The sequence below is a fragment of the Rutidosis leptorrhynchoides genome, chromosome 9 (genome assembly GCF_046630445.1).
Source record: "Rutidosis leptorrhynchoides isolate AG116_Rl617_1_P2 chromosome 9, CSIRO_AGI_Rlap_v1, whole genome shotgun sequence".
In the NCBI taxonomy this organism is placed as follows: domain Eukaryota; kingdom Viridiplantae; phylum Streptophyta; class Magnoliopsida; order Asterales; family Asteraceae; genus Rutidosis; species Rutidosis leptorrhynchoides.
The window spans coordinates 220370600-220383048 of NC_092341.1; the positions used below are offsets into that span (position 1 = coordinate 220370600).

The following is a 12449-nucleotide window of genomic DNA, read 5'->3' on the forward strand; positions in this document are numbered from 1 at the left end:
TGGCAAAAACTATGGATTAAAACTAAATATGAGCGAAAAATACAAATATTACGCTAAAACAATTAAAAAGGGACAAAATATAAAAATATACTAAAAGTGGTAAAAAGTACAATTTTTATAAAAATATTATTTTTATATTATTTATTTTATAAAACTATTAATTTTATATTTTAATTAAACTAATTTAACTAAATATACAAATTAAATAAATAAACTAAACTTAATAATAAATTAACAAAACTAATTAGGGTTTAATTAAAAAATAATAATAATAATTACTCCGTAATAAATGCTGATTAGGGTTCTGTCAGGCGCGTCAGGGAGAACTCCGCGAGTTGCGGTACCACGTGGCAATAAACACCGCGAGTCGCGGGATTCAAAATTTCAGATGACAGGCTGATTTAAATTCGACGCGTTTTTGTGTTTTTTTTTATGTTTTATATTTTCTGTTTTAATAAAAATATTTATATAATAAAAACTTATATTTAAAAACTAAAATAAAAATAGAAATACTTTATAATTTTATAAATAAAAATCTTAAAACTAGATTTATATATATTTTTTTTTCGGTTTTTGATTTTATGTTTTAAATAAAAACAAAATATTTAAATAAAACTTATATTTTTATAAAATAAAAATAAAGAAACTTTATAAAACTTAAATATTTAACAATCTCTTAAAAATATTTATATTTTTGTTTTCTTTTTATGTTTTCGAATATTTAAAATGTATTTTTACAAAAGCGTATTTTTTTATAAAAGTAAACTAAAAATAATTTTTTTTTATATTATATTAGCGTTGCGCTTCCGGCGTTTAAGCAAGAAATTGAGTTCCCCGGTAGCGGCACCAAAAATACTTGATGTTATGCGAGGTGTATATAAAATAGCTTTATTTTTACAACGAAATACTATTAAATATGCTACAATTTTACACAAGATATTTATTTATTTATAGAATGGATATACTTAAACCTTGCTACAACACTTATAGGCAGTGTACCTAATCGTACAGTAGTGTAGTTTTTAGTAAGCCCAGTTCGTTCCACAGGGAATCTTTTTCACAAAGCTTAACGCTATATTAGTTTAATTTTATAAAAATACAAATATATAAATAAAAGTAATATTATTATTATAAAGGGGGGTTTTTACCGTTTAATGACCGGTTTGTCGATTTTAAAACTTTAGTTGCAGTTAAAACAAAATGTAAAATATTAAATAAATAAAAGACTTAATTTAAAGCGTAAAGTAAATAACGATAATGAAATTGCGATAAATAAAAGTGCGATAAAATAAACTTGCGATAATTAAAAAGTACGAAAATTAAAAGTGCAATTAAATACAATAACAATAAAAGTGCGATAATTAGAAGTGCAATTAAATATAAAATAAAGGAAATTAAATATGAAATAAAAGAATTATGCTTATTTAAACTTCCGTAATCATGATGTTTGACGTGTTGATTTTAGTTTTATGCCCATGGGTTAATTGTCCTTTGTCCTGGATTATTTAATATGTCCGTCTGGTTTTTGTCCATAATAGTCCATCAGTCATAAATATAAAGTGCGAGTATCCTCGTCAAATTATCCTTATACCCGAAGTTAAATATTCCAACTAATTGGGGACTTAAACTGTAACAAGATTTTAATACTTTGTTTAATAATTACACCAGGTTATCGATTGCGTGTAACCCAAGGTTTTAATACTTTGTTAACAATTATGCCAAGTGTCCTTGTACATAATTTCACCACTGTTTTAATAATTCTAGTGACTATTAATCCATTCCCGTGTCCGGTTAAATGAACGATTATTCGTACATATAAATATCCAGCCCATCTTGTCCGATCGAGTGTATATGGTTATTTATAGGGACGTCCAATTGTAAATCTTTATATTAAAATTAACAAACTATCATTTAGTTAAACAAATATAAAGCCCATTAATAGCCCATAGTCTAATTTCCAAAAGTGTCGTTCTTTTGTCCAAACCCCATTTATGGTACAAAGTCCAATTACCCAATTTTAGTAATTAGCCCAACATCATGATTACTTCGTTTTAAATAAGCATAATAATAACTTAGCTACGAGACATTAAATTAAAAAGGTTGAACATAACTTACAATGATTAAAAATAGCGTAGCGTTACACGGACATAATTTCAACTTATACTCTTACAACATTCGCTAACATACCCTTATTATTAGGATTTAAAATTAAAATTAAAATATAAATATATATATATATATATATATATATATATATATATATATATATATATATATATATATATATATATATTACGTATATATTGTGAGAGAGATAGATTAATGGATATATTGATATTTTTACGATCAGAATACGTTGCCTTTTATAGGAATTTTCGTCCAGGTGATCTCCGCGACTCGCGGCATTTTCCTTCTTCAAACTCCGCAACTCGCGGAGTTTGATTTTACAGCTCACCCAGCTTTGGCTCTTTGTTTGCCGACGGATTTTTAATATAAATATAATATATAAATAATTTTAAGAATTATTTAAATATTATATTATATTTATGTGCATAGTTGACTCGTAATTTTTAGTCCGTTGCGTCGAGCGTTGAGAGTTGACTCATGTCCCGGTTCCGAATTTTCGAACGTCCTTGCGTACAATTTAATATCTTGTACTTTGCATTTTGAATCTTGTACTCTTGTAATTTCGAGATGTTTCTTATCAATAATTGGAACCTCTTTGATTGTATTTTGTACTTTTGAGCTTTTTGGTCGTTTGCGTCTTCAATTCGTCGAGTCTGTCTTTTGTCTTCACCTTTTATTATTTAAACGAATATCACTTGTAAATAGAACAATTGCAACTAAAAGCTTGTCTTTCTTGAGGAATAATGCTATGAAATATATGTTCGTTTTTAGCATTATCAATAATATGATGACACTTGATCAACGTGATTATATTACAGTAAGTCATGCTGAGTTTCTAAATGGAACGTAATGATTCACAGAATATAACGTCATCATGTGCCATGTTACACGACTCTTACATTCTATCAAATCTCTAAACATATTGAGAACATATCTTCCTGAAAGTTCCATCTTTTCTCTGGAATTCTGGTAATTTAACCAATCAAGATCGTGCTATTACGATCTCTTTATTAGAACATTAGTCATGTTCATTCGAAACTTCATACCTACGAATTCTGGACCATTATTCTTTTGACTTAAAGTCGGGAAGAGAGAACAAAAGAATGGAACTTCAAAATATAAAGGAAATGAAGAGGATGGATTTATGGTGAAATATTAGACAAAGCAATCGAGACAGATCATTGCATTTAATCAAAGAAGATCCTAATATCCTTAATTATCGAAGAACTAAATCATATTACGAAGATTTTCTCTAAATCTCTTGAACTCCGGAAATCAATCCAGTCTACGTCAAAAGATATGACGAATCTACATTTACTTATTTCACTCTTTTGTGATAGCTTCACTCGAACTCTCCACATAAACGAATTGTTTATCCATATTACTCTATAGTAATAAAACTAAATTTATCAGCTCATATTCATCTGGAAAACATTCTTATTGTTAGTCATAACGACCTCGATCAAATTTCGGGACGAAATTTCTTTAACGGGTAGGTACTGTGACGACCCGGAAAATTTTGACTAATTTTAAACCAAACTCTCGATACGATTTAATATTTTTGACACAATAAGCAAAGTCTGTTAGGTTGAGTCTCAAAATTTTGAACCATTCAATTGACCATCGATCGTTCCCGACGATTCACGAACAACTATTTGTAAATAGATATGTACATATTTAATATATATTAATTTGAAATGTTATATGATTCAATTATTGGAATTTAGTCAATTTACTATGGAAAATAAAATAAAATATGATATTATAATAATTATTAATTAAAATATAACTATATATAAATAAAGTATATTAAAAATAAATATTAAATGATTGAAATACTCGTGGACGTTTCGATTATTATTTAGAGAAGTTTAATTCGAACTTATGTAATTTTAAAATAAACGGTGATCCGAAAATGAGTTATATAAATTTTAGGTTTATTAAAAATATATTTAGAATCTATTTAATTAATTTTAAAAATATTTAATTTTGAGATGGGATCGAGCGCGAACAGTTGATTTAATTTTTATTTAGTAATTTTAAAACAATTAATGATCGTTTGTATAAAATAATGGTTAGAATAAATATTTATAGTTAATTTAAGATTTTTAGAAAGACCTTTATCCGTCATGATGATCAACAGAGCATGAATTTCAGTCCGTAAATGAAATAGTAGACGACGGCTAAGTTAATCACACGTTTATATTGTAAATTATATTATAATTATTATTATATTATTATTATTATACGATTACTGTAGATAATTGAAGAATCATGCTTTATTGTTTCCTTTTCTCATCATCTTTTCAATCAATCCAATCTAATCTATTACATAATTTAGCATAATTGATAGCCATTATCACGGATGAAAAATTGAACTAATAAGTATACTGTTATTGTTTTCTTTCTTTATCATCATTTTATATATATACATATACTAAACATATAAGCATATGGATAAACACTCTAACCATCACCTTATTTCTACCATCAACTCCATTATCAACCGCCAACCCACCAACCTACAATCATTCTCGAACTCAACCATCACGGTCTGCAATCACCACCGGGAACCATCACTTATGTCACCATTGAACCATCATGAACCACCACCATATTACTTTGTGTTCTTCTCCTCCTCCTTGAGACAGTCTACGGACACTCTCTTCTCAAGCTTCACCCCATCGACAACCAAGAATAACCCCCGGTCACCTAAAAAATATATATATATATACATATATATATATATATATATACATATATATATATATATACATATATATATATATATATATACATATATATATCACCTAAAACCCATAACCACTATCGCCACCCAATACCATGATCAATTTTTTTTTCTACTAGTAATTGTTTTTATTTCTTCAACCACCTTTCTTAATTTGTTTTGGATCTAGCTGTTAATCATGAGCCATATCAATGGTTATTTCTATAATTTGCATCCAACAAACAACTACCACTGAAAGTCCCTCCTCTCTCTCATATTTTCCTTCTTGTTGAAACCCAAGACCACAACCACGTCCCAATCCACCACCACTCTCGATATAATTTTTTTTCTTTCTTTCTTAAAACTACAATGATGAAGAGTGTGATTACGATGACAGTGATATTAGCCTTACTCATTACTACTTCTGGCCCGTTTGTTTCTACTTTTGGTGTATGTTTAAAAACTGTCATAACCATCACAAGAGGACTGCATGACCTGCTGCTATTGTTTCTGTTTCGTTACCAGGTTGCTGTTTATGCAGCAGTTAAACAATCTCAAACCCCCACACAAAAATCACCACAAAGACCACCATCAACCCGCCATTAAAATGGCTTCCCTATTTAGATCAATCCAACGACTAGAAAACCATCATCAACACTGCTGCTACAGCAAGATTAATATTTCTGTTTTAGCTACTAGTGTTTCTGTTTACTGTACGAACCAAACAAACCAAACACCACTTCAAACCTATCGAAAACCAATTCAAAACCCTCATTTTTCTTGTTGATCCCCATCATCAAACCCACGCAAAAATACCATCAAGTACTTCTGTTACTTCAAATTGTTTTCTGTTTAAACAAGCTAACCCCATCTTCTGATCACCAACCATCGGTATTATGAAATAGTTCAATTGCATCTATTTGATGTCCTTCGTGAACCTGCTAACATAAACCATCACCACCATGACACCACATCATAAATATCAAAGCTCATGTTTTGATTTCTGCTACTCCAAAGAAGTTCCTGTTTATAAATATATCGATGATAATATTATAGTGATGGCGATTTAACAATAATGATGGTGATTGATTCAATGATGGAACGTAATAAAGCTGTTGCTCGATCCTAATCAATTAAAGCAGAAAGCGAAACCTTTTTTTAATTAATGTACAATCGGGTCATGTACACTGTAATCAGATTCGGCCGTGAAATTGTCTTACTAATTGGGCCGTGAACTTACTTTGGTTATTGGGCCATAATTGTTCTGATTGGCCAAAAGGAAATTGGGCCAAATTATAAGGGGATACGAGATATATAGGTAGAAGTCGAGTATTAAAACCCAAATGAATTAGCAGTGGAGTGGTTTGGTGTGGTGTCGATTTATTGGGAGGTCGTGGGTTCGAGCCTGGGCAGGGGCGTTTATTTTTGTTTAAAGCTTATTTCATTAAGGTAGCATTTTTATTATTATTATTATTATTATTATTATTATTATTATTATTATTATTATTATTATTATTATTATTATTATTATTATTATTATTATCATTATCATCATCATTATTATTATTATTATTATTATTATACTAATACTAATTTTGATATCATAATTTATTATATTATTAATATCATTAATACTAATATAATTAAGATTATGAATGTTAAGATAAAAAGGATTAGGGTTGTGATCATGAATATAGTTAAGGTAATTACTACCGAGATGTATAATTATAAGTACGTTTATAAGTAAAGATGAATATAAATACAATTATGTTATGATTAAATAAAATTATCATTTTTTATTAAGATTATCATTATTATTAAGAATAACATGTTTATTAAAATCATCATTTAAATTATTATTAGTATTATCATTTTTTTATTAAAATTATCATTTTTATTAAAAACTATTTTAATTTTATTAAACTTATCATTATTATTATTATTATTATTAAAAATATTATTATTATTATTATTAATTATTATTATTATCATTAAACATGATTTTAGTTACTATATTTAATATTATTATTATCATTATTTTTATTACTAGTATTATCATTATTATAAGTATCATTATTTTAATAGATTGTTATTATCATTATTGTTATTATAATAAAAATTTATCATATACAAAACATACTAAATAAAACTATATTATAATTAGTTAATTAAGGTATATAAAATAAATATAATTAATTAAGTTATTAATGAAACACATGATTTAAAATAACAATTAAAATCACTAATAATATATAAATTTGTTCGATTACTATTATATGTTTTAATATATATAATTGATATAGGTTCGTGAATCCAAGGTCAACCCTGCATTGTTCAATATCGTCATATGTATTTTTACTACAAAATACAGTATAGTGAGTTTCATTTGCTCCCTTTTTAAATGCTTTTGCAATATATATTTTTGAGACTGAGAATCCATGCGCTTTTATAAATGTTTTACAAAATAGACACAAGTAATCGAAACTACATTCTATGGTTGGATTATCAAACCGAATATGCCCCTTTTTAGTCTGGTTATCTAAGAATTAGGGAACAGACACCCTAATTGACGCGAATCCTAAACATAGATCTATTGGGCCCAACAAGCCCCATCCAAAGTACCGGATGCTTTAGTATTTCGAATTAATCATGTCCGAAGGGAGTCCCGGAATGATGGGGATATTCTATATGCATCTTGTTAAGGTCAGTTACCAGGTGTTCACTCCATATGAATGATTTTTGTCTCTATGCATGGGACGTATATTTATGAGAACTGGAAATGAAATTCTTGTGGTCTATTAAAATAATGGAAATAAATTATTATGATAAACTAATGAACTCACCAACCTTTTGGTTGACACTTTAAAGCATGTTTATTCTCAGGTATGAAAGAAATCTTCTGCTGTGCATTTGCTCATTTCAGAGAAATTACTTGGAGTCATTCATGACATATTTCAAAAGACGTTGCATTCGAGTCGTCGAGTTCATCAAGTTTAATACTAAGTCAATTTTAGTTGGATATATTATGAAATGGTATGCATGTCGTCAACTTTCGATGAAAAGAAATTTTGTCTTTTAAAAACGAATGCAATGTTTGTAAAATGTATCATATAGAGGTCAAGTACCTCGCGATGTAACCAAATGTAATATATTCGTCCAGATCGATTAGGACGGGTCTTTACACATTAACCCAACTAACACCCAATTACTTAGTAACTAGGTGTGCTAGTAATTAACTAACAAATTAAGACTCATAAACACCAATCAACACTTTGAAACCCTATGTTAGTTGTTATTGAGTCCTCATGACTCAATCTTACCCAAGAACACTCAAAATCACCAAATATGGGTTTTATGTTCATCACTAACCCAAACCCTAACCCTTAAAAAAATTAAAATAAGGAAATCAAAGTTAGATCTTACCACCACAATCACAACGTAGCTAGTGATTAGATGAACAACTTTAACACATGCGGTTTGGCCCGAAATCAACTTCTTCCTCCTTGATTCGAGCTTTCTCTCTCTTAAATGGGTTTCTCTCTCTAAACTTGAAGTAGAAAGATGAAGGTGGTTGAAAGTGGAGTTATGAAACTCCATCCACTGATCTTGTGGCCCTTAACTCGGCCCTAATTGAATTTACCAAAAAGCCCTTCCAACATATCAATTAAAAGAAACATAATCTGGCTACAGTAGCAGTGCACCACACACACCCTTAAGTGTGTGCTGAGCATACCCTGGTCTGGACAGGCTCTGACCTCTGTTTAACTGCACAATATTTCCCACACTTCAAGTACCCTATTTACACCACTGTACAATAATTATTCGGGTCTTACAACATGCTACTTCAAGTTGTTCGTTATACTGCTTAGTATAAGTATTATGAACAGTAGCACTGGCAGTTTCAGGTAGAGCTTCAGGTAAAGGATTTTACAGATGGTGCAACTTCCTTTCAGTCTTTAAGACAATCTGAAGGTTTCGATACCAGTCAATGAAGTTGTTACCATTTAATTTTTCCTTCTCAAGGATTTGGCCTTATGGTCATGTTGTTTACGGATTGAATTGCGTTTGATGTCATCTACAAAATAAACAAGGTTCTTTTAGTGTCTTCAATAATTATCCTTTTATAAATTAACTACCCATGTTTTAAAACCTTATAAAACTGTTAATTTTTTGTAAAAGGCTAAGATTCACATTGTGCTTCCACCATCACATCAGTTGATCTGCTAGCAATGGTGGATTCAATCGGTAGGCGGCGGGCACCAATTGCATTACAAGTGTTACTCTTAGATCTTTATGGGACTCACGACATATAGTGTCTAACACTAGTGTCACGCTGGCATGTTTAGTCCCATCCTTGCCTCAGGTTGCGGTCTCACCTCTCAACTCGATTAAGTCATCCAATTGTGAAGCGTGTAAAAATTAATCTAGGTCTCATGCATAGATAATGATCACCTTGAGTTATAATTCAACTAGGTCTCACGCATAGTCAAAAAATAACGACAAGCGTTTCAACCGAATTGGACGGAACGACTTAAATTTATTATACAATTTTAATAATCGTTTAGAAAAATTGTGTTACGAATATTACATGCATACAATATTCGCCTCACAAGTTAAAAACGGTTTAACTTAATTTTAATTATGTTTTGATTTTTAATTCTCATGGCAAATTATACACAATCACATAACATATAAAATGCAACCAAACATAACAAAACATAATATGTATGTGCATAGCCTCAACCGATGAAAATCCTATGCTTGGTCTCACGAGCCATTATGAGAACCAAGCGGTCAACTAAAGGGACGATCACAAAAGTAAACCTTAGAAGCTCCCATTTGCGTCAAGATCTCATGATGACCAAGTGTCCTCCTTCACCGCATCTCTCTCAGCTTTTGTCCATTGACTTTACTGCAAGTGTGTCTTGATGGCCAAATTCCGTTCACTTCAAGTCTTTAATCTTATCATGGAGGATACATTTATTATAAAATAAAATACAACTAATCTAGAATTGTAAATTACATAATTGGCTCAAAACGGCCTCCCAAAATAAAAGATTAAATTACATCCATAAATGGCCACAAAACAATGGCATCCAAACAACCATAACCATTCAAGATCATAACACATACACACGGTCTAAGTTTTCATCAGCTATGCACAATTAAATCATCATAATAATAACATGATCATGACAATAATTATGGCTTACTCCATGGCACAAGATGCATGTCTTGGCCATGGATAAAAAAACATACAAATATATACACAAGCCATTTAAACAATAACAACCACACATAAATATTACTAACCGTATAAAAATATAAGAGGCTCTGATACCACTGTGGGTGATTTAGGGTTTTAAGAAAACGATTTTCTAATTAATTATTATCATGTATCTTCATATAATAATAACAATAATTTTAAGCGGAAGCGTATTAATTATATTGAATTTAATAAATCACCAAAATGGATTCATATGATTTATACGGTTAAATAAATAAACAACAAGGGAGTTTAACGTTTATACCTTTCTTGAAGAACCGGGTGAAGGGAGAGAAACCACAACCAAAAGAATGATTGTCGCTAGGGTAGTCCACACTACACTTCGAACAACGTCAAGAGGATGTGCTAGTCCCGCCAAGTAATAATAAATAATCACTAGGATTATAGTTGAAATCGTAATATATATATATATATATATATATATATATATATATATATATATATATATATATATATATATATATATATATATATATATATATATATATATATATATATATATATATATATATATATATACATTTTTGTTTTGATTGTCGAACACTCCGTAAAACAGTATGTCGAAAACAAATGGTTTCAGTGTATGTTTTCTATGGAAAACAAGAAGAAAAAAAACTTTTATGGTTTTTTCCTTATCGTAATTAGCCGTCAAAATAAAAGCATGCGTATGATTAATTTTCGTTGAAAAGTCTTTGTGGTGTTTCTTTTTGTGCTCACGGCCTTGTAACCCAATTCAAGTATATGTATATATAATGATTCAAGATAGGTCAGTTTGGGAAAACATGAATCCCACAGTATTTACTCCGTATTACTTTGCCTTGGTGCATAAGTAAATTTATTTATTAATTAATTTAATCAATTAATTAATTAATTAATTAATTAATTAATTAATTGTATTTAATTACTTGAATAATACACATCGCATATATATTATTTATTGACGTCTAGGTGTATATGTGTGTGACTCCGAAGGCTAACACGAATTTAGCCATATAGTTATGTGTTGTACCTTGCGCATAAATGCAACATAAAAAAGATGGGCCTTATAAGAAGATGGGCCTTATACAAAAAGATGATAATAATAATCATAATACTAGTAGTCATAATATTGGCTGTCGACGTAGTAGCGTGGCTCCGGCTTTCGACCAAAAGCTTTTCTGATATAAGTTATGAAAACTATGATAAGTGCAGTAGCAACAAGTGATCCAACTATGATTGTGATTGCCTTCTTTGTCTCATAGTGTTTGCCTGTAAAGTTTATTTATTTTTTATTAAAACATTATAAGAAAATTAGAAAATATAAATAAAAATCAACTCAGGCTTAATTTACCATGATGATGAGCATGAGATCGACGAGTAAAACACCTAGCATAACACTTAGAGAAATAAATATCACTAAAAATAGCACCACCACAATCCTCTTTCAGCTGTCCAATTGCGTCAATCAAACAATCGTGACACATCTCATAACTCAAATCTCCTGAACATTGAGCAACGCCTTCCATGTCATCAGAAGCCCCAACTCGATACAAACCCCCAACCGAACCCAAGGTGGCCAACACTGAATCCCTCTGTCCCATAATTGCGGGATCATACCCAACTGATGGTCCACATTTCTTTGTCATAAACATCTTATCTTCCACACCAATAAAACTAGTATTATCATATTTCACAAAACATCCTTCTAACTGTATCGCCCCACCTCACGTTTGGGAACAAGGAGAAAACTTCTCAACAGTCAACATAGAATAACTTGAAGGTTTTACGGGCTTATGGGTCGTGGGCCAACAATATTTTGTTATCAAAGAAGTGAACCAATAACTTCCCAGGCTCTCTTCCACAATTTTATTTCCGAAGGAAAACAATGGAAGGGGGAATAAATTAAAAAAAAATTGGTGTTCATGAATTTAGTAGGAAAGAAAAAAAAGGAAATGAATTGATGATTTTAGTAAAATTTTCTTTTCAATTTTTTCATCTAAATTGAAAAAAATCTCATTTTCTTCCCTTTCATTCCCCTTCGTTTCACTACTTTTCTTTCATGAATAAACTCGGGAACAAAGGAGTAAAATGAACAGTAAACTCAGGAACTTGCAATTAAATAATAATGGTGTTCCTAAGTTTTAAAGGAGAGTAAATGAAGGAAATTAAAGGAAAATTATGTCTAATTTTCTCTCCAACAGTTCCTTCCAAATCGAAAAGATTTGCTTTTTTTTTCTCTTCTCTACATTTCTTTTCTTTTCTTTTCTCTTCTCTTCATTTCTTTTCTCTTTAAAAAAATCGAAAACAGGGCGTTGTGTTCCACAATTT

General features: G+C 29.9%; 1 pseudogene; it reads right to left on the reverse strand.

The window, feature by feature from the left end:
• Positions 1-11235: 11235 nt before the first annotated feature.
• LOC139868533 (plasmodesmata-located protein 6-like) lies at positions 11236-11887 on the reverse strand (annotated as a pseudogene).
• Positions 11888-12449: the final 562 nt, after the last annotated feature.